Genomic DNA, 24,163 nt, shown 5'->3' on the forward strand with positions numbered 1-24,163 from the left:
ATCCCAGTTTAAGCTGCAGCATTCCACACAACACGATCAAGTAATGAGCACATATAAAAATGTCACAAAATACACTAGGGAAGTCAGAGAACTCCGAGGACTGCAGATGTTGGAACTACCCAATGCAGAACGCAGAATTACTAGGTTTGAAATGTCTAAAGACGTGAAGAATAAAGTTACAAAAAAGAGAGACAGCGCACTATAGTTTTGCAAGATGTTACCACTGGGGGAAACTTAGTAAAGAGTGTACTAGGTAAAGGATACTCAGCTACATGTGAATCTACAATTATCTCAAAATAAAAAGGTTAATTTTTTTTAAAAAGCAGTTGGAACAAAAAGACAGATCATCTACAAAGGATAGATGGTCAGACCAGAGAGCAGTCTTCTGAACAATATGGAAACCAAAAGAGAGTAGGGAGACTTTTTGAGGGAAAATGACTGTCAACCTAGCATTATCAATCAAATAAAACAATCTTTTAAAAAAGACATAAAATAAAGGCAAACTCAGATAAATAAAAACAGAGAGTTGATCACCACCAAACCTTCACTAAAGGAACTTCTGAAGGACGCACTTCAAGAAGTACAAATGATCCCAAGGGAACAGCTCTAAGACGAAAGAGGGAATGGTAAGCAAACTAAATGGAAAACATGTAACTTAATTCAAATAAACATTGCGCATTGGTCCTTGCTGATGAAATAAGGCAAGAACAGGAAATAAAAGGTACACAGATTGGGAAGGAAGACATAAAACTGCCTTTGCTCACAGATGACATGATTGTTTACGTAGAAAATCCAAAAGAGTTAACAAAAAAACTCGTGGAACTAATAAGCAAATATGGCAAGGTTGCAGGATCCATGGTATAGAGCCAATTGCTTTCCCATATATTAACATTTAACAAGCGGAATTTGAAATTAAGAACACAATACCATTTACGTTAGCACCCAAAGACAATGAAACACTTAGGTATAAATCTAATGAAATATGTACGAGATCTATATAAATAAAACTACAAAACTGATGAACAAAATCAAAGAAGAAATGAATAAATGGAGAGATATTCCATGTTCATGGATAAGATCACTCAATATTGTCAATCCCAATCAAAATCCCAGCAAGTTATTTTATGGCTATCACAAACTGATTCTAAAGTTTATATGGAGAGGCAGAAGGCCTAGCGTAGCCAACATAATATTGAAGGAGAAGAACAAAGTTGGAGGACCGACGCTACTCAACTTCAGGACATCCTATAAAGCTACAGTAATCAAGACAGTGTGGTACTGGTGAAAGAATAGACAAATAGATCAATGGAAGAGAAGAGAGAGCCCAGAAACAAACCCACATAAGTACAGGCAATTGATCTTTGACAAAGGAGCAAAGGTAATACACAGAGCAAAGATAGTCTCCTTAACAAATGGTACTGGAACAACTGGACATCCACATGCAAAAGAATGAATCTAGACTCAGACTTCACATCCTTCATAAAAACTAACTCAAAATGGATAAGAGACCTAGAAGTAAAATGCAAAACTGCAAAATTCCTAGAAGATAACAGAGGAGAAAACCTAGATGACCTTGAGTATGGTGATGGCTTTTTAGATACAACATCAAAGACACAACCCATGAAAGAAATAATTGATAAGCTGTACGTCATTCAAATTAAATCTTTTGCTCTGTGAAAGATGATGTCAAGAGAATTAGATGACAAGCCACAGACTGGGAGAAAATATTTGCAATAGAATATGATAAAGGACTGTTATCCAAGACATACAAAGAGCACTTAATACTCAACAATGAGAAAATAGACAGCCCAATTTAAAAATGGGCCAAAAACTATAACAGACACCTCACCAAAGGAGATATATAGATGGCAAATAAGTATCTGAAAAGATCATATGTCATCAGAAAGTGCAAATTAAAATTACAAGATACCACTACACGTCTATTAGAATGGCCAAAATTCAGAACACTGACAGCGCCAAATGCTGGTGAGGACGTGGAGAAGCAAGAACTCTCATTCATTGCAGGTGGGAATGCAAAATGGTACAGCACCTTTGAAAGATAGTTTGGCAGTTTCTTACAAAACTAAACATATTCTTATCATATGATCCAGCAATCATGTTCTTTGGTATCTACCCAAAGGATGTGCAAACTTGTGTCCATTCAAAAACCTGCACACAGATGTTTATAGCAGTTTTATTCATAATCACCAAAACTTGGAGGCAACAAAGACGCCTTTCAGTACACAAATGGATAAACAAACTGTGGACATGCAGACAATGGAATGTTATTCAGTGCTAAAAGAAAATGAGTGATCAAGCCGTGAAAAGACATGAAGGGACTTTAAATGTGTATAACTAAGTAAAAGAAGCCAACCTGAAAAGCCTACCTATTGTATGATTCCAACTACATGACATCCTGGAAAAGGCAAAACTATTGAGACAAGAAAAAGATGGATAGTTTTGGGTGTGGGAGATGAATAGGCAGAGCATAGAGAATTTTTAGAGCAAATACTCTGTACGATATTACAATGATGGATATATGTCACTATACATTTGTCCAAACTTTTAGAATGTACACCACCAAAAGTGAACCCTAAGGGAAATTATGATTTTGGGTGATTATAATGAGCGAGTGTAGCTTCATCCTTGGTTAAAAATGTACCATTCTGAAGAGTGATGTTGATAACGGGGGAGGTTATGCATGCAGAGGTGCGGAGGATATATGGGACATCTCTGTACCTCCATCTCAATTTTGTTGTAAACACAAAACAGCTCTAAAAAGATAAAGTCTTAAAAAGTGGCAAATAAACATCTGAAAAATTGCTCAACTTAATAAGTAATTATGTCAACACAAATTAAACTCACATGAGATACCATTATATACCGACTATACAGGCAAAAATTTAAAAATCTGACAATATCAAGGGTCAGAATGTGTATAGATAAATAGAAACTTTTATACACTGCTGGCAGGAGAGTACATTTTCCACCACCTTAGAAGATAACGATTCCTAATAAAGTTCAAAGTGTGCATACCCTCTACGCCAGCATTGTCACCAATGCACGTCTCAGAGAAAATCTTGCACAAAAGTACCAGAGAGACATGTACACACAACATTTACAACAGAAACTAAGGCAGCAAGGTTACTAAGCTCCACCTCATTTTAGCTCATTTATTACTCAGGTAATTCACAAATATTTACTGAAAGTCTGCAATGTCACTGGAGAATCACACAAGGAGGAAACCCTCCAAAAATCAAGGAACAACATTCTGTAGCTACACATCTCTTTCTGTATCTATATCTGAAATAGCATTTATATGTGATATAAGGCTCTGTGTGTATGTGTGTGCCTGCAGGTGTGTATGTGTGTGTTTTAAATAGAGTGGCTCTGAGAACATGGAGGGAGGAGTGACCAATTTTGCTCGCAAAGGAGAATGGTTGATACAGTCTTCAGAGAGGAAAGAGTGAGGTGCTGTCACTGTTACTTAAACCAACACCTTTCCTTTCCTGAATTAAAACAGGACCATTCACCCAAGAAACTAAAAATACTGCTCTTTAAAATGTGCTGAGCTAAGATGTTCTCAAACCTGAAATACACTCCCGCGGGAAGAATGAAACTTTGGCAATTACAGCAGCTCTCTCAGAGCTGCAGCTTATCGTTTAGAAAGTACTGCTTCAGGTGAAATATCAGAAAGAATTTGCTGACAGTGTGGAATGGCCCACGTCTGAATAAACTATTGAAGAAAACTGTGGAATCTTCTCAGGATTACTCTTAAAAGATCCCAGCGGTTAATCAGCCTGGAACCTAAAGACATTTGAGTGCCTTCTGAATGTCATGCCCACACTTACGGTTCTGTATTTGCTGAATTATAGTGGTGGTGGATTCTTTTTAAATCAATAATTTTCTTATTATTCCATTTAACTTAGTTAAAAATGATTTGTTCAGCTCCTAATATAGTCAGACGCTCTGTTAGTTCTCAGAAATGCAGAAATGAATAAGACGCAATCCCTGTCCTCAAGGAACCGGGAGGGCAGTAGGAGCCTAGCATGGAAACTGAGAGAAGGCTAAGAGAGGTGTTACTTTCAACACCAGAATTACATTTTCAAAGTTCCAAAGGGGATCAGGAGGCCTTCCCCAAAGAAGTGAAGTATGAGCTGGTTTTAAGTGACAAACGGTATGGTTAAGATGCTAGACAATGAAATGAGAGAAGAAGTATCAAACCCTGTTCTTCAAGAAACAGGCGAGAGGACCAGCACCAGCTTGGCGGGAAGCAGACCTGGGCTTGCAGCCCAGGTCTCACTGTTACTAACGGAGGCTTGAGCCACTTACTGAAATTCTTCACTTCTGCATCTGTGTGTGTGTGTGTTAGCATGCACACACGTGCCACTTGGCTCGTTGTGTTACATTATGGCAGTGGATATGCCTTTGTTGTTGTTCTCACCTTTTTTTTCGGGCACTAGAGGGAAGACACATTTCTGTGGGGACAGAATGGACTATCCCCTAAAAGGGTGGGTGTTCCCCCAGCATCATGCTCGACTTTAGAGGGTATTTCATAAATTGTCCACAGTCCAGGGGAGCACTTCTCGTCCCAATCCTCAAAATACAAGGTCATTGTGTCTTAATACCTAAAGGCTTATGGGCTGTGCCATAACTGACATTGAGATAGGCATGGCTTCAGAGTATGGGGAAGGATTCTGGTAAAAGAAAAGACAAATTACCTAAATAAATCCTCTCATATAGAATGAATGCAATAGGTTCCCTTATAATATATCATTTTCCGGCAGTGCCAAGTGTTCGCTTTCTTACATCTCTGCGTTCCTGTTCATGGTCCTCAAGGTATGAATTGGTGCAGCATTTTCAACAGCTGCACATGGAAACTACAATACTAAGCAATCTGCATTAACAATACATTTTTATACACATAAATCTAGATGTAAAAGGCATAAAATGTGATACAGATTTTTTAAATTGTCAACTAGATAGACATTGAACACTAGATTTTTTGTAACTTTTTATTGAGATTATGATAGTTTACAACCTTGTGAAATTTCAGTTGTACATTATTGTTCGTCAGTGGTGTTGTAGGTGCACCACTTCACCCTTTCTGCCCACCCCACCCGCCCTTTCCCCTCGTAACCGCTAATCTGTTCTTTGTCCACATGTTTAACTTCCACATGTGAGTGGAGTTGTACAGGGATTGTCTTTCTCTGTCTCGCTTATTTCACTTAACATAATTCCCTCAAGGTCCATCCATGTTGTTGTGAATGGGACGATTTTATCCTTTTTATGGCTGAGTAGTATTCCATTGTATATATATACCACTTCTTCTTTATCCAATCATCACCTGATGGGTACTTAGGTTGCTTCCACATTTTGGCTATTGTAAATAATGCTGCAATCAACACAGGGGTGCATGGGACTTTTGGAATTGCTGATTTCAAGTTCTTTGGATGGATACCCAGTAGTGGGATGGCTTGGTCATATGGTATTTCTATTTTTAAATTTTTGAGAAATATCCATACTGTTTTCCATAGTGGCCGCACCAGTTTGCATTCCCACCAGCAGTGTATGAAGGTTCCTTTTTCTCCACAACCTCTCCAACATTTGCTACTTTTTGTTTTGGTTATTTTTGCCATTCTAGCAGGTGTAAGGTGATATCCTAGTGTAGTTTTGATTTGCATTTCCCTGATGATCAGTGATGATGAGCATCTTTGCATGTGCCTATTGGCCATCTGTATATCTTCTTTGGAGAAATGTCTGTTAATGTCCCCTACCCACTTTTTGATGGAGTTGTTTGATTTTTTGTTGTTGAGCTGTGTGAGTTCTTCATATAGCATGGAGATTAACCCTTTGTCAGATATATGACTTGCAAATATTTTTTCCCAATTGGTGGGTTGTTTTTTTCTTTCAATCCTGTTTTCCCTTGCCTTGAAGAGGCTCTTTAGTCTGATGAAGTCCCATTTGTTTATTCTTTCTATTGTTTCCCTTGTCTGAGAAGACATGGTGTCCGAAAAGATCCTTTTAATGATGTCAAAGAGTGTACTGCCTACGTTTTCTTCTAAAAGCCTTATGGTTTCAAGTTTTACCTTTAGGTCTTTGATCCATTTGAGTTTATTTTTGTCAACGGTGAAAAACAATGGTCAATTTTCATTCTTTTACATGTGGCCTTCCAGTTTTCCCAGCACCATTTGTGGAAGAGGCTTTCTTTTCTCCATTGTAGGCCCTCAGCTCCTTTGTTGAAGATTAGCTGTCCATAGATGTGAACACTAGAATTTTTAATAGTTTTATTTTTATAAAACATTTAATAAGAATAAAATTTTCAAAAATATTCAATATACTTTCACCTTATTTAAATAATTTAAAATATTGCAGATATGTCTACGATTCTGGTGCTAAACAGTCAGTAAGAAAATGTTTTTAAAACAGAATTTTGGCCAAAATTCTAGAAGCATTCTTTGTGCCATGTAAAGCTACAGTTTGAATTTGTTACTATAAGCTCTAGTTACAACTGGGCTATTAATGATGATACTGTATAAAGCAACTCAAATATCACAAATGCATTTTACTAGTCTGCTCAAAATGAAACAACTTAATAAGATACATATCAAATTTACACTTAAAACCACTCTTGGCATATGATGGGAATGCCCACTAAAAGCTATTTAAGCAATAAGACTTTATTTAAACATGATGAAATAAATTTCTCCAACTTTTAATTAATAAAATATGTTATCTAACAACTACAATAACTCGAGAAAAGTGGTCTAATTCAGCAATATCGTCTATTAAGAACAAGTTCTCTGCGGGGGCAACCCCGTGGCATAGTGGTTAGGTTCCACATGCTCCACTTCAGTGGCCCGGGTTTGTGGGTTCGGATCCTGGGTGCATGCAGACCTACACCACTCATCAGCCATGCTGTAGCAGCAACTCACATACAAAATAGAGGAAGACTGTCACAGACATTAGCTCAGGGTGAATCTTCCTCAGCAAAAAGAGAAAAAAGAGAGAGAGAGAGTTCTCTGAACACTGTAACTCACAATTATGCTGAAATAAAGTCTAGAAAAATAAATAGAATGGAATAAAAATAATTCATGAATTATATTTTCATTTTGCTATTCATTTAAATATCACTGGATCATACACAGACCATTCTCTATGCAAAATAACCATTAAATTTAATCATCATCGACATTTTGCCAACTTGCAGTATTATAAAAGCATATGTACATATTTTTAAAAATTAAATTCTTACGAATGTAGGAGGGTTATTAGTTTCTTAATGCTGCTATACAACATTATCATAAACTTAGTGGCTTAAAACAACACAAACGTATTACCGAAGAATTCTGAAGTTCAGAAGTCGAAACAGGTCAGTGGGGCTGCCTTCTCTCTGAAGGTTCTAGGAGGTGATCTATTTCCTGGATTTTCCATCTTCCAGAGGCTGTTTGCATTCCTCACTCATGCCACCAAAACACTGCAGCTTTTGCTTATCATCACATCTCCTTCTCTGACTCACTTGCCTCCCTCTTATAAGGACCTTTGTGATCACATCTGACTGGATAATCCAAGATAATGCCCCTGTCTCAAAGGCTTTAACTTCATCACAGCTGCAAAGTCTCTTTATCATGTAAGATAACGTATTCGCAGGTTCTGCAGATTGTGGGGGCTGTTATTCTGCCGACACAGAGGATAAAACACTTTTTAGCTTGCTCTATAAATTATCAATATAAATACATGTTGGGTGGGCCTCCAATCTGTACTCTTGTTCCAAGCCCTATAAATGCTGGGGGTGTGCCTCATGTTCCCCAAAAACAACAGCCTAGATAATAGGAGGGACTTGACATAGTAAACTAGAACTTGGACTGCAGGAGTCAGACATGGCAGAGAGAATTCCTGCATCTCTCTTGGCCTAGACTCCAAGGACCCTAGATACACTTAGGGGCACCTCTGCATTCCACACGTGAAAAATGTTCCCTGCTCTTGGAGCTGGCCTGAAAGCTAGTCTCTGAGATCCACTGCAAACAGGGGGCTCTGAACTGATGATGACTAAGCTGAGTTATGATTGATTACCATTCATTGAACACCTCCTATAAACAAGGTGCTTTGCTAATTGCTTTACTTTTCACAACAGTCTTAAAAGGCAGGTATTACTACTGGTATCATCTATCAGATGCAGAGCCTTACCATCAACATGACTGAGTGATAAGCTGGATTCAGAGTCTAGTTTGTCTGACTATAAAACTGGCACTTTTAACCACTATAATACATTTCCATATTTTATGAGTCCTTATATCTGATTATACGTTACTCTGGGAATTTATTTGCCTATAAGGACAAGCCATTAGGAAAGTTAGTTTAAATGCTTCCATGTGGGCCACATCAATGAGGGTTTAGGGTTTATTTGTCTTGAGTGCTAAACAGGAAGGCACCCCCTGAGGCCTGCAGGATGGGATCAAAGGTGATCAGTAAGAGATTCCCTTGGACAGTGATTCTCGAACTTTAGCAGGCCTCAGAATCATCTGGAAGTTTTATTAAATCACAGATTGCGGACCCCACACCCAGAGTTTCTAATTTAATAGGAATGGGGTGAAGCCAATAATTTTCATTTTAACAAGTTCTCTAGTGATGCTAATACTCTGGCCTGGAGACCACACTTTGAGAACACCATCCTAAGGAAAGGAGGTCCTTTCAAGGAAGGAGGATGTCAGTGAACAAGAGTGAAGCTCACAAGTTTCTGTGATTAGGAGACATTTAGTCCTGTCCAAGAGGTCCATAAGACATGTGGTCGATGCCACAATGTCCTAGATATTTGTTCCTGTTCAAAACAATTTCACATGGACCAAATATGTTCATAGACATTTCGGACAGGACCAAATGTCAAGGAACCATTTGGCATGAACCAAATGTCTTATAAACGTTTTGAACAGGACCGAATGTCCTGTCCTACAAGTTTCTGCTATAGTTTTCCCCACAAGGAGATTCACTCCTTACTGCCAAACCTTGGAGCATCAGGTTCCATCACAGCCAGGATTCAAACCAAGCCTAGAATTATGGGTAGAATTTTGATAGTTAAGAAGGAAAAGATGAAAAGAAGATTCAGCAGCAAGTGGGAGGAAGAATCTCAGGCTAGAACAAGGGATTCCTGTAGTGGGGAAGTGGGATACAAGGTAAAACACAACTTTAGTGCAGACTTTAGAGAGGTCCATTTAAAGCAACCATAGTACCTTATTTTTAGGTGGATTTTCACAGTTTTCAAAGCACGTTAGGATGCATCACATTTTTCAAGTGTTTATGGTGCACAGACTACTCATTCCACAGTGTGCTCAGAGCTTCGGGGAGTAAAGAACAGGATGATTCTAATCATGAATTGCTTTTTGTCAACTCAGGAGCAATGACTTATTTCCAGACTCTTCAAGAACATTGAAGCCCTGAGCTGAGTTTATGCTTTTTTTTTTCTTTTGCTGGAAAAAAACACAAATTCCCAAACTCAAAATGAAAAAAAAAGAAAATCAAAATCTCACCCTCAACCATTTGTGCGTTACTTTTGGGTCATCCTTTCCATCTTACCTTTTTTACTTTCTGTCTTCTTTTCAGAAATAGTGTACACTAAGATAAAGACATTTTCCATTGCACGTGGAATGCAAAAAGAGAAAGCAATTTTCCTACTATATCACACCATTCCACATGGGATGTGTCTGAAAGGAGATGTTCTCATAATCTCTCACTCCAACCATTACAGAGTAAAAGGTAGGGAGGAGGGAGAAAAAAGGATAAAATTAACCAAGGGACACAGATGGGAATAACAGTCTCAATCTGGACTCTAAGAGTCGACAGCAGACCAGGAGGGGAGATCTCATTTGCATGAGAGTCCCTAGTCAAAGATGGTAAATTGGGCATGTGGGATTTATGACCAGTGGGATTAAGTGTAATTCCACTAGAAAGGAGGGAAGACAAACACCACCTTCCTACCCAAGCCTAGAGAACATTCCCAAACAGTTTAAAGAAACTTATTTCTTACCTAGGACACAGAATAACTCAAAGAGTGTGCTGAGCATTACAGTTCATAATAGCCCTACATTGATGTAGAGGATGCTGTTGGTGTCCGCCCAATCCCCTCCTCTGGCTGGAGCACCCTTCTCCGATTTGTGTGGCTGTTGGAGTTAACAATACAGAGAATTGCCCTGGACCAAATGGGAGCACCTTGCACGAGAGGCTACACATCTCCTGGCCCCTCTCCTCCACCAGGTTGACTCGGCCAATGACCTGCTGGCATGGGGTGCAAAAGGCCAACCCTCTTGCTACAATGTGGGACTAGCTCTGTCATGTAACTTGTGCTCTAGAGTATCTTGTGAGATCAGACTGAAGCTAGCCTCTACCAAGACCACAGTCTGCTTGGCATTTTTCTCTGCCTTGCCCTGTTTCCCTCACTTCTCTTCTCATGAGAGCACATTCCCAATAGATCACTTAAACAAGGATCCCCATCCCAAGTTTGCTCTGGGTAACCCAATCTAAGACAGCTGATACCAGAAGTGTTCCTGGGGAGTAGACTCTAAAGATGGGAATTCTGGAATTGGATCATTTTCCAGCTGGATAGCAATGAAAACCCCATTGCTGGTGATAGGCAAAGTATGGATAGTCTTGGGATGCCAGTGCATTTTTCTGGTTTCCACTTATGGAGACCTGTGGTGAGTTACAGGTGGAAGAGGATGCAGTAGTTGGAACAACATCCTGGGTATTTTACAGGTATGAGGAAATAGCAGATATAAGAACTGTGGAATTGGTTGGCTGTTGCTAAGCACCACTGATGGAAGAGAGAATGGGAGGCTTAGGTCTACTCATCAACAATTTAAAGCAAAGTGGGAGAGTACGAGGGACTCCCTGGCAGCATTTAAAGAGAACTCCTGCTCCTACAGCTGGTCGGCAGTCATAGCAGAACAGGGACAGAACTTAACTGCTGGCAGAGTTTCAGAAAAGGCTGAACCTCAGTCTAGGCAAGTCTCTCACACCAACTCTGGGCCCTGACAGGGAAGAAGTGGGACCCTGACAGTTAGAAGGGGATATCTGTGTCAACACAGTTCACAACCTTGACTCCGAGGTTATCCTGAATCCTATGGGCCTGAAGAAACAGCCAGTTCCCCCTTATTGGAAGATAGAGCTAGACATACACACACATGCTTGAAGTTATACAAAGGCCTCAAATGAGGCGAGTACCTTAGAAGACATTTCTTGCCCTTCTCAGGATTTGCCCCACCTCCTCTCTTGGCTCATAATTAGAGTCAAATCTCAGCATAACCTGATTTAGGAGGTGCTGGGCCAGCTAAAGCAAAAGAGAAAGTATATGCCCAAAAAGCTTCAGGACACATTACCAACGGGAACTAGGAGTGGTTCCTGATGGGGCTAGATCAAGAGGGAACAGGATATAAAGCTGGATTAGGGAGAGTTTTCAATATGGTGGTACTTTCCTGTGACACAGGGTTTAACACCCTGGCAAGGACCCTGGTGGCAGTTGCAATAAGCTATTGTAAAGGCCCTTGAAAGCTTGAGAAAAGCAAATGTCTATATTAAACAAAATAGAGATGCCACAATTGCTGTGGCCACACTTGGAGGAAGGGTTTACCAAGCTCAGAGAAGCATGCATAAGGTCCACTCCATAAGACAGAAAAGCCTGCAGCCAACCACGTTCCTTAAGAGGGCTCAGAAGACACTCCCTTGATCAAGGCAATGAGGTTGGAGAGACGACTAGATAGAGACAGAGCTCTGCATCACTCAGCAGGCTGAGAGCCACGGCAGGAGATATGTTACAGCAACGCGCTCCCTAATAGCAATAGGGATGATAGGACCTGAGCATCGCAGAGGCCAGGTGGCAGCACAGACCCATCAAAAGGGAGATGGGCAGAATTACTGTAATCTGTAGCAAGTATAGAATGAGTCAGCAAGGCCTGACCCACAGAAATTTATGAAAATGGCTCATGGAACACTATATTCCTGGAGGCAAGATAGAATAGATAAATATTTACACTCTCTGCCCTTGTTTTACTTGACCTATCTGCCTCATGAAAACCTTAATTGCTCCAACTTTCCTGACTCAGGTCTCCTTGTTCCTATATTGCCAAGGCTGCTCATTCTCCATTGTCTTCACTCACTCTTTGTCTCCCCCTCCTTTCAAATAGTGTCCTTTTTTCATTCTAGAAACTCATTGGGGGATTCCATTTCCCTATCAATAAAAAATTCAACTATCATTTTATCTTCCGGGACTTACAAATCAGCATCTCTACGCCTAATCTTGCTCCTGAGCTAGACAAATAACTTCCACTGCCTGACAACATTTTCTTTCACATAAATATGTTCTTCCTACATTCTCAATCTTGGAAAATTATGGCAATAAATACTTGAGAAATGAATGATCCAATGAATGAATGGCATAACATCAATACAAGTTAAAAAGGAAATTATCCTAAAACAATGATTCTTAACATTTGAAAAATCTGACAATTTATTAGACCTCCACTACTAAAAAGGCACACACCCAAACAAAACATATTTGGAAACTACCTATATGGGGAACTCAGCATTTTTGGTTCCAAAATATATATTCAACCTACAGTCAAGAAATACACATTCTATGACAATAACATGTTTGTTAAAGAAACTGTTATTGTTCTAAATGAATACTGGGAAAATTGGCCTAGATCTAAAAGGTCTGGGATAAGCCAAATTCGACCCTAATACAGAGTCATACCAAGGAAAAGGATGTATTGGCCTGTATTTACTGCTTAAAAGGAATGCTGTTTCAGGAATAAGGGACAGAATAAAAAGTGGCCTGGACAGATAACACAGCTTCATAAACATAGACAACCATTCAACAGATAGTTAACATGCTAGAGCTCAAATATGGGAAAGAGCGTGCATGCTGACCCAAGGGGGACTGTGAAGTATGTTCCTCCAGATGGAAGCAGAGGTGTCTTGTGGACCACAGCCCAGGACCTGGGTAGCAAAAGTACAAGGAATAAAATTTGGGGACGGTTATGGTTCCCTAGCCTATGGAAGTTCAGAAACAGAGATTGTAATTTGCGTAGGTGTTCTCTAACTGCCAAGGCCCTATGTATAACAAAAATCAAATATAGCCAAATAGTGCAGTTAGTAAGAACTGAAAATCTATTACAATTGACTAGAATTTTACAGATGAAGGAAGATGGGTATCACTTAAATATAAGGTCCATTGGGAGCCTGTGTCAGTTCAATCCTCTAGTATGAAACGGGGCTGTGGCTATGCCCAGAAGAGACTCAAAATCAGAACTTACGGAAATTTGGCCCTTAATTTATACCCCAATCCATGACAACATTTGTTATATGAGCAAAGGCTGCTCTTGTGGGGAAGTTAATTCTGACATTTTGTAATGATCTTAGTCTAAATCATTCATGTAACTACTATTTAGTGTAATAATGAAGTAATTGGTAAGAATAATTTGACTATTTAAAAGAACTATTATAATACTGATATCAATGATCGAATGTATTGGGAAATTGAATCAATTCCCCTACCGAACGTTCTTCCAACGGAAGGTGATTGGCCAGAGGAGGAACTAGATTTACTTGGTAATCAATTAATCTTTACATTAAATCAATCTATTGATACGTTACACAAAATTCACATTTTGGTGAAGAAAGGAGGTAAAAGGGTTGACAAATATGTGCATGATTTTAAACAAATCTATGCTGGATATTTGGAAAACTGAACTATTTTTTTAAAGTAATATGTATACTCTGTTGGATGAAACAAATAAATAGTATTTTGATATTTGTACTTTTGCTTTTTCTTTGATCCATAAACGGTGTAAAAGATGCAGGAAAAAGAACGGTAATTAGCAATGTATAATTAAGAAGGCTTGATCAATAGGGCCGGCTTGGTGGCATAGCGGTTAAGTTCACACGCTCCACTTTGGCAGCCCGGGGTTCAAGGGTTCCAATCCTGGGTGCAGACCTACACACTGCTCATCAAGCCACACTGTGGTGGCATCCCATATAAAAAGTAGAGGAAGATTGGCACAGATGTTATCTCAGGGCCAATCTTCACCAAAAAAAAAAAGAAGAAGAAGTCTTGAGGTGTCAGGTAGGTAGACTATGTAATATAGAGCAAAATTACAGCTAGACTGGGAGATTTCTTTGCTTATGTCCAAGGACAACTGGAAGCCACACACTGATTCTTGGTCAAGATAACAATGAGAATCTATAGTGTGCTGTTAAAAGGTTAACACTCCCCTGATTGCACCCAGCGCCAGCTTGTTTGTTGATGGCTTACACCTGTTGTAACCAGTTAAAGAGTCTGACTTGGCTATGGGACCAAGGGAGCATAAGAGATCCCCCTGGAAACTTTCACCAGAGCTTTCCTGACACAAAATTCCTCACATGCATCCCGGTGGTTCACGATCCGGAGACAAAGTGCACTTTGTTCAGCTAAGAAAGGACCCTGGGAGCTCCTCTTGGCATCCTTCCGCACCCTTTTCTCCTGCAGTCCCTTATCCTTTGTTAAGAGGCTTCCAGGAGTATGCTCTGAGAAATCTTCTGAGTCTTTTCAATTATCCAAACTGTATAGTCTTTGCTGAGATTACAAACGCTTTCTTGATTTATTAAAGTCTAACACGACACTTATAACTTTTACCGCTTCCCAAATGATGTGTGAACCTTAGAAAGGTAAGATTGTGTCTCTGTCTTGCAATATTTCTAGCTCCACAATTCCCGGGCCAGGCAGAGAGCCAAGACCCCAGCTGACAGCCTTCAACAGTTTTTCAGTTTCTGTTTCCACTCTTGGGCCCAGCCAGCCGGCAGATTCACCCTTATCCCCTGTTTTGTTTTTCTGTTTCATTTCAGGCCTAGAGAACTTTTTTACATCTGTAGCTGCTGTGTTTTTGAAGCAGAACTTACATTTTATCAACACTTCCCATATAGGTATTGTCAAAGTTTGTCTAATATTTTATTTTAACTGTGTTTCTTAAATACAGCACGACGCTTAAGGGGCACAGTACCCAGTCTGAGATCCTGTGTCTTTTAAGGAGATCATTTAGTCCCTTCGCATTTGCTGTTGGAGCATAGGTATTTCACTTTCAATTTTCCTTATAATTACCAACCTTATAAAGCGAAAGCAAAAGAGGAAATGGTTCAGAAGAGAACTTTGGAGGGATGTTATTGAAACCCCAACTCCTAGGCTGTGCTGAAATGGTTACTATGTTTATTTCCAGGTTATTATGAATTTTCTTCTCATCATTTCATTTTTATTCCCTAATTCTTATTCATCACTTGTATTACATATTCCCCAAGAGTATACAATTATCCACCTAGTTTTAACTTTACATATTGCAAGGTTCATTTCTAATCCCTGTTTCCACTTTTTATTTTCTACTATCTCGAGTTTTCTGTTTAAATTGTTCCTTGTTATAGCTCTTTATTGAGTACTTTCCTCAGATTGGGTACGTAGATGATAAATGCTCTAAACCATTCTATCTCTACAAATACCCTTTTTTCCCCCATGAGAGGTGGTATTAGTTTTCTATTCTTGCCATAATAAATTACCACAAATTTAGTGGCTTAAAAAAACATAAATTTATTGTTTTATATTCAATGGACTGAATGTTTGTTTCCTCCTAAAACTCCTATGGTTGAAACTCTAATCCTGATGTATTTAGAGGTTGGACCTTTGGGAGGTAACTGGGAAAAGAGTGTGGAGCCTTCATGAATGTGATCAGTGTCCTCATAAGACTCTCCAGAGAGCTAGCTAGGTCTCCTTCCACCACAGAAGGATACAAAAAGATGGCAGTCTGCAACCCAGAAGGTTCTCACTAGAACCCGACTATGCTGGCATCCTTATCTCAGAATTCCAGCCTCCAGAACTGTGAGAAGTAAATGTCTGTTGTTTATAAGCCACCCAGCCTATGGCACTTTGTTAGAGCAGCCTGACCTGACTAAGACGTTATGGTTCTGTAGGTCAGAAGTCCAAGACAGGTCTCACAGGGCTAAAATCGAGGTGTCAGCAGGGCTGCATTCCTTTCTGCATGCTCTAAGGGAAAATACATTTTCTTGCCTTTTTCTCCTTCTAGAGGCCACCCATTCCTTGCCTCATGACCACTTCCTCCATCACCAAAACTAGAAGCCAAGTCTTCACACTGCCATTTCTCTGGTTCTCTGCATCCAGGAAAGGTTCTCTATGTTTAAGAATATATGTGACTGAATTGAATCCACCTGGATAATCCAAAATACTCTCCCTGTCTCGAGGTCCTTAACATTAATCACATCCATCATTTCACCCAACACAGGTGTGAATGACATGTTGGTTAAATACAGGAGGCTTGGGTTGCAGCTCTTTCTTCCTAGCGGTCTACAGAGGAAACTCTTCTGTTATTTACCTTCTCGTGTTGAAGATTAATTGTCGAATCTCACTTTACGTATTTTTCTCTTATAACTGAATTGTTCTTTCCAGTTGAAAGCTTAAAGACCTTTTTTTCTGATATACAACTGAAATTCAGGTGCTTTACTAGAACATGTCTAATTAAGAGTCTGTTGTCATGAATCTTGCCTAGAATTCCCTTCCACTTTTCAGACTCAGGTCTTAAAATCTGGAGAATATTTGGTTGGTACTTATTTGATTATTCCATGGCTTTCATCTCTGTATTTTTCTTCTTCTAGAACTCTTATTATTGACATGTTAGAGCTAATTGAACTAGCTTCTTAGTGTTTTTTCTTTTCTTTAAAGATTTCTAAGTCTCTGTATTTTTTCTCCGACATTTGAGATGGTTCTACTACTTGATCTTCCAGGACATTAGTCTGTGTACGTGGATGTGTGTTGTGTGTTTGCTTGTGTCTACATTGTGTGCTATTTTTAATCTCAAAAATTTTACTCTGATTCAATTTATTTGCTGAATTTTTACTTTAAAAAATTTGCTTTGGTTCCAGAAAGTCTTTCTTTTTTTTATGCTGTGCCTGAATCTTCCTGAGCACTTTGTTTTTTGCCTTACGTCAGCCTCTGTCTCCCCCAGTAACTCTGTTTCATGAGGAACCTCTTCTGGGTTTTCTCCTTGCTTTTCATTCCTCTGGTAACTCAATACCCTTAGTTGCGTTGTTATTTGCCCTGGCCTGCTCACAGGGGCGTAAGGTAATGGGGTTCATTAGGTGGTCACAGTCTGGCAAGTTTCCATTCTTATAATTCAGTGGTGTGGGGGTTGGTACCTTATTAGTATTCACATCAAGGCATCAGGAGGAAATCTCTCTGATTTTCCTCTTCTGGCCTCTTCATGTTCTCCCAACAGAAGAGGCAGAAAGGATCTAGCCCACCTGTTTGATTGTTTCTCAGTGTCCAGGAATCCAAAAATACAATATTAGGTATATTCCTATAGGTGTGAATTCGTGTGAGATCATGAGTTCCTAAGGGCTAAGCTGTCGCAGGGTGCAGGCATTCTGATTCTCATCCTGGGGCTCCTCACCATTGACTTCCAAGCTTTCCTCTTCCCAAAGGAGAGAACTTTCTTTGGTAAGACCATGACAGAACTTGAGGCTTCATTCTTATCCTCTAGGACCTGTCTGCTGACGGAAAAGGTATAGTTGGGAGTGAGTGAGAACTGAGATGCATTCAAGACACTGTCTTCCCAACATCCTTAAGAATGCTCTCACTTCTTTATCCACAACTTTATAGTTTTAAAAGTTCTGAAGCAAAAAAAAAGGCAAAGTGTCACATTTATTAAATCTAAATGGCAGGTATATCAATAGATGGTGTCTGTTAAATTGTTTTCTGCACTTTTAATTTGTTTTAAATATTTCATAAATGGAATGAACTTTTAAAGTATTAATACTACATTTCTTCTGATGACTTACCAGATTTGTCTTTCTCCTCTGAAGCCCAGATTTATATACTTAACTGTGTATGGCCATCACAACTCATTGGCACCTTTCACACTTGACTTGTCCAAAATGGGCCTTTTGCTTTATATGCCCCAAATTCTTTCCCCAGGTGTTTCCAATTTCAACAAATGGTACCACTGTCAACACAGCTGCTCAAGCAAAAGGCACGGGATCGGTTCTTGACGCTTTCCTTTCCCAGACTCCCATGTGCATTCTATAGCAAGCCCTACCAATTTACTTTTAAAAAACAACTGAATCCTTTCATTTCTCTCCATCTCCTCTGGCATTGCCCTGTTTCAAATCATCTTCCTTCAATAGTGCCTGCTTCCACTTCGCCCCTATATATCATTATACCCATACCCAAAACACTATTTTTTAAAAGTCGGACCATGTCACATTTTTGTTAAAAACTTTGTAATAGCTTCCCATGGCACTTAGAATAAAACAAAACTCCTGACCAGAGCCTGTAGGTGACCAGGTGATCTAGCCGCTCTCAGCCTCGGCACTGCCAGCTCCTTTCTCTCCCTTGCGTTCTGTGCTGCAGCCTCCTTTCTCCTCTTCAAATATACAAGGCAGTTGCCCCCCTCAGGGCTTCTATATTTCTCTTCCCTCTGCCTATGAATTTTCTCCCCTTCCCCTACTTTTTGTATACACAGCTGCCTGTCATCATTTGGGTATCAATCAAATGTTCTCTCTCTTGGAGAACTTCCACAGCTACCTTGTCTAAAGCACCATTCCTTTGTTCACTTAACACTCACCCTATCATATCATCCTGTTTATTTCCTTTATCTCATTATTTCAGTCTACAGTTTTCTGTTAATTATTGTAATTACCACTGTAATCAGCTTGCATTTCAATGAACAGACATGCTTTTATCAATTAATTAACCAATTTACTTAAGATAGGAAAGTACAAAAGATAAGTTATAAGGAAGGGATATTCAGCTCTCGTCACACTGGCTGGCACACCCAAATGGAAGTACTTTGCACAAGTGGGTCTTTCTTGTCTGAGGAGCAACCAGCTGACCAGCTTGGACATTCTATAAACCTCCTCATTGCGTGCAAAGTGTAGCTAGTACTTATTTTGAAAAATAGTATATTAAGCTTAACAGATTCAGCTGTATGCAACATGCTTATTTAACTTATATGTACTTTTAGACGACTGCCTTTGTGGGATTCACGATCTGGCCATCCCCTTCACATAAACTCTACCACAGTTGTATATGTTTCCCAGAATTATTTATGATACAGGTTCAGCTGATGTAACAGAGAGAAACTCCAAACAACCATAGAATTGTATTTATTGTACACTAAAATTCAGTCTGGTATGGCAGCTCTCCATGAAGTTGTCACATGGCTCGGGGCCCTTCGGTTTTAATGCTCCATCAGGCCTGTGGTGTTACTTTGGCCACACAGCACAAGAAATCTCACCACTGCATACTCATTCCAGCCAGTAGAAAAGGGGAGAGTGGAAGGAGAAGGATGTTCTTTTCTTTCAAGGGGACTATCTGGCCAGAATCTAGATTCTAGCTAGACTAGGAAGAAGCTGCAAGAAAGCCTGAAAAGCACAGTCTATTTTCTGGGTAGCTGTGTGCTCAGTTATAACTCCGGAGTTTTCTTACTGCTGAAGACAAGGAAAGAATGGAAATTAGAGCTTTTCTCCCACACATCCCAGGGCCTGGCACATTTGTCCTACTCTGACCATTTTCCTTGCTTACCTCACAGGGTTGTCATGGAGTTAAATTTAAATAAAATAGAGGATGGAAATGACATTATATACTACAATATATTATAGTGAGGATATTATATATGTGTAAAGTATGACACCAATTATTATAAGCATATAGGCCAGATCCTATCCTAAGTACTTTCTGTATGAAATCTGCATTTCCCATATTCTAACATAATTATGACCTGACTGATAACAGAATATACAAGCAATGAGGTGTGCAGGGGATGACACAAGATTTTAAATATCCATTGTCCATTATCTCACATACCTGAGATGGGCAGCCCAGAGGCACTTTGTGAACGGCTGACTTGTAGAGTGAAATGCTTGATGCACAAGTCACAAAGGCAGTTTCTGTAGCCAAAGGATTTCAGTGGGGGGTAAAGCCTGGAGAGCTAAACAGATGTGTGTGTCATCAATTTCCCATCCTCACACCAGCCTTTGTTGAATCTATGGCATTTGCTTACAGCATCTGTGGGTATTTTGATCTTTAAAACAGGGCGTTAGGATCTGCAGTTGAGAGGCAGCCCAAAAGTATAAAATATTTTTATTGAAAACCCCATCAGACTGTAAACTTGCGACAGACTGTGGGAGCAATAAAGCACATCCCATGTTTCTGAGCGACCACCTCAGCAGACTGACCGCTTTCCCCTCCCTGACAATGAGGGGGGTTGAAATGCTTCCAGCCTTCTGGGCAGAGCAGGGAGATTGGCACCACTCTTCCTAACAGGGGTGAAAGTTGGGACAGGGAACATTAAGGACATCACACCTAAGTTAAAAGATGCCCAAATAGAATCATCATGTTCACAACGGAAACATTCAGAGTGGCAAAGCACAGCCTCAGGCAGACGGAGGTGGGAGACAAGCGAATTGATATTTATAATCATCTTTGAGGGAATAACAAGGGAGAAACCAGAACAGTTTCTTACAAAAAAGTGCACCATTAAGAAAACACTGGAACAAGATTCCCTGCCTTCTTTATCTCTCTGTGCCTCTTCCTATCCAACACAAAACGTGGCTGACAATAGTTCTATTGTATTATTGAGATATAACCAGTACTGTTGTCTAACACCTAGGAGTTCAATCCCCTCACAGGTCAGTTGGCATGACATAGAAAAAAGAACTGCCGCCAGACAAAAACTCATGCGTGGTCATCTGGAACAATGTACGCTTTTAGCTGAAAGGAAAGTATAGGCCCACACCCCCTTATTCTTAGCAGATGACCCAACCACCTACTTCATTAAGAAAAACAGGCCAGAGTCCTCAAAATGTGGTCCCCAAGTCAGTACCATAAGTATGACCTGGGATCTGTTAGAACTACAGATTCTCAGGTCCCAGCCCCGACTCTCAACTCTAGGGTTGAGGTCCAGCCATCTGCTTTTCACTAACGCTTCCAGGTGATGCTGATGTACTCTAACATCTGACAACCACTGATTCCCACCTTTGGAAATGAGGTTCTCCCATTTCTCTCCCTGTCATTTCCAACATGTTCATGCTTTTCTGCCTTGGATTTACATATCTCAGAAGAAGAAATTCCAAATCTTGCCTAAAGCTCATCTTTCCCCCTGTGCTCCCCCTTTTATGTTCTATATCAGTTATTGCCCGTCTCTCTCATCTTCAATCACTCCCCATCTGCTGGTTCCTTCTGTTCAGCATACACAAGAAAGTCCCCACATTATAACACTTTTCCTTAATCTCATCTACCCCAATCAGCTTCCATGCCCCTCTTTCCTTTCACTAACAAAAATCTTTAGAGTATTATTTTATTGCTATCTTTTCTTCCTCAGCTCTAATTGTTGCTTTTTTAAAGTTTTATTTTGTCCTCTAGTATCATTCTTAATATAACATCCGATATACAAAGGAACATATGCGCCTACCCAACAGAACTAAAACATTACCACTGCATTGCTGTGCATTTTTCCCACCCCTCTCCCTTCCCCGTGGATGCTTAAATGCAGAGCATTCTGACTCTGTAACTCTACTAAGACCTTCACTAGTGTTACCAGTGTTGGAAAATTGGAAAATTGAGAGGATAAAGTGAATAAATCTGAGGCCTAGATTTCCTTGCACTTTAATTTAGAAGGGCAAGAAGCTTTGAGTTCAGATGTATTACCTTTACATACTCAAGCAGTGTTTGGTATTAGAAGAACAGTCTCACAAAGATGGCAGCAAGACTGTGTGGATATATTCCTGATACCTCCCTCTAAAGAACAGCCACATCCCTGGTGTGATTCCAGACTCACGATGAAAAGGGGAAAAAAAAGTCTGAGACTGTTAAGGAAGAATATGTTTTTTCGACTCTTTGATGTGTCTTCCAAGTGTCAAGAATGCCATCAGTTAATATTCCCAGCCTCCTCTGCCTCCTTACTCAGTCTTCCCCAGAAAGAAGGAGTAATTTAATCTGTGTTGGTGTTTCTAGAAGGAGAAAGTGGGCATGCACAACTCAGTCCTTCCTCCCTTCTTTCTCATATGAGCAGGATTTCTACAGCTCCCCCATGCTACAAGATTTATAGGGGTAGATTCTCCCTCTGAGGGGGATGCCTACCCAGGTCCAACAGCTCCTGTTGCTGGGTGGTAAGTCTGTGTAATTACGGCGTTCAGTGTTAGAAGCCCACTATTACATATACCAATATCAACTTTGTCAGCAATAAAGATGACGTGTTATTTTCACATCTGACTTCTTTCATCTTAATTCCAAGTTGGTTCCAATAACTCAGGTAGTAAAGTTTCTCCACAACTTCCAATAATAAAAAATGCATAATTCTGGCTACTCAGTCTATATGTAACTATAAAATAACAACAATAACAACAACATAAAAATAACCACTAAGTGGTAGTTACTATGCTACACGCATCACAGACATTTCCTTTAATCTCACCACAACTTTGAAAAGTAGGGATTACTATCTCCATTTTTGTTCATTTGGGCTTTTGTGGGATGAAGAAACTCATCCAAAAAGTAACCAGGTGGAAGTTCACCCAACTGGACTCAGGTCCTTTCTCACTCTTTCTTTCTCCATGGTAAATTAAACCATTATCCTGACATCCAGGCCTACTGTCTGCAGTGATGGCCAGCTCCCTTCATCAATGTGCTCTCCTCAAACAAGGGCTAAATTGACATCAGTGTTTTTCTATTTAACCTTGTATACATTGGGCAACGCCTTTCATTTGTACTCTCTTGAATTCCTTCACTGGCTTTAAAGACTTGATCTATAGACACAGTCCCATACTTATGACGTATTTAAAATACCACCTAGGAACTCAAAGTCAGTTTCACCCAGTTGTAACTGTCAAAGCAATTATCAGAGCAGGATTCGTGTTCTAGAGACTTCTTCTAGTATAGAACAGGGCTCATCAATTGACATTTACACATTGTCTATGGCTTCTTTCACACTGTAACAGCAGGGTTAAATAGTCACAACAGAGACCGTAAAGCCCACAAAGCCAAAAATATTTACTATCTAGCCCTTTACAGAAAAAGTTTGCAGACCCCTGGACTAGACATGGAGACAGATTCTATATTCTCAGTGCTCTAAGTGGTAAGTATACTTCTTTCTCACATGTTGTCACAGGCTGCACCCCTTACCTCTGTGAACTTTCAAGTTGATGGCAGTGATGATACCTGGAACCCTACTTCCTCACTTCTAATCAAATGATCTTTCAAACAGATTCCTCTGCTAGCAGATCCACCAGTCTTCAACTATCAATATTCCAATGGAAGCATTTATAAGGGATGTATAGAAACGCTTTCAGTTGCTTATATTTAAAAACAAATTTACAGTCAATGACTGAATACTCCTATTCATTAAAAGGTATCAAAGTAACTGAAATAAAACAGACATGTTATGAATGAATTACTAATATGTGATATTTTTTGCACAGCATAAAGTCTCTGGATAATGGCTAAATCCTCCATTTCACTCCAAATTACTGACACCCAGCATGAGGCTACTGATACTTGAAGCACGGCTTCTAATTTTCAAAGGCTTTATTGGATAATGATCAAGAGGAGAGAAACTAACATTTGTTGATTGCATAACACGCTTTTTACTAAGCTAAGTACCTTAAGAGATTACCACATCTAATCCTCACAATAGCCTATGACGTGAGTACTCTTACTCTCGTTCTACAGAAGAATATACTCAATTTAGAGAGGTAGACAGCATGCCCCAAATGTCAGAGTCTGGATTTGATACTTCTCTGAAGGGACAATTCCACAACTCTCAAAGTGTCCTTGAGTTAAAGAACTCAAAATCTGCCAAGGTACACTATACCCAGAGTGTTATTCTGACAGATATGTCACCAATCCCTGCCAAAACCAGACTCCTGCTGTGCCAGCCATCTCTTTAGCTGCCGGATGGTGAGGAAGTTACTTCTGGGGAAGAGCCTGGGATGGTACTGGGGGCAATCAGAGAGCTCAGGAAAGCACACTTTTACCAACTGGTGTGGAAGCATTTCAATATTGTAACAATTGGTACAACTGTACCAGTGCCTACTTGCTGAAAAACAAATCTGTGGAAATCTTTAAGGCTCCAAATCTGCAATT

General features: G+C 39.8%; 1 protein-coding gene across 3 annotated transcripts in view; it reads right to left on the bottom strand.

The window, feature by feature from the left end:
• The window catches only part of PDE4B (phosphodiesterase 4B), a 486,699-nt gene that overhangs the window by 359,418 nt on the left and 103,118 nt on the right, over nt 1-24,163 (bottom strand). The window lies entirely within an intron of this gene.

The sequence above is a fragment of the Equus przewalskii genome, chromosome 24 (assembly GCF_037783145.1).
Source record: "Equus przewalskii isolate Varuska chromosome 24, EquPr2, whole genome shotgun sequence".
Classification (NCBI taxonomy): domain Eukaryota; kingdom Metazoa; phylum Chordata; class Mammalia; order Perissodactyla; family Equidae; genus Equus; species Equus przewalskii.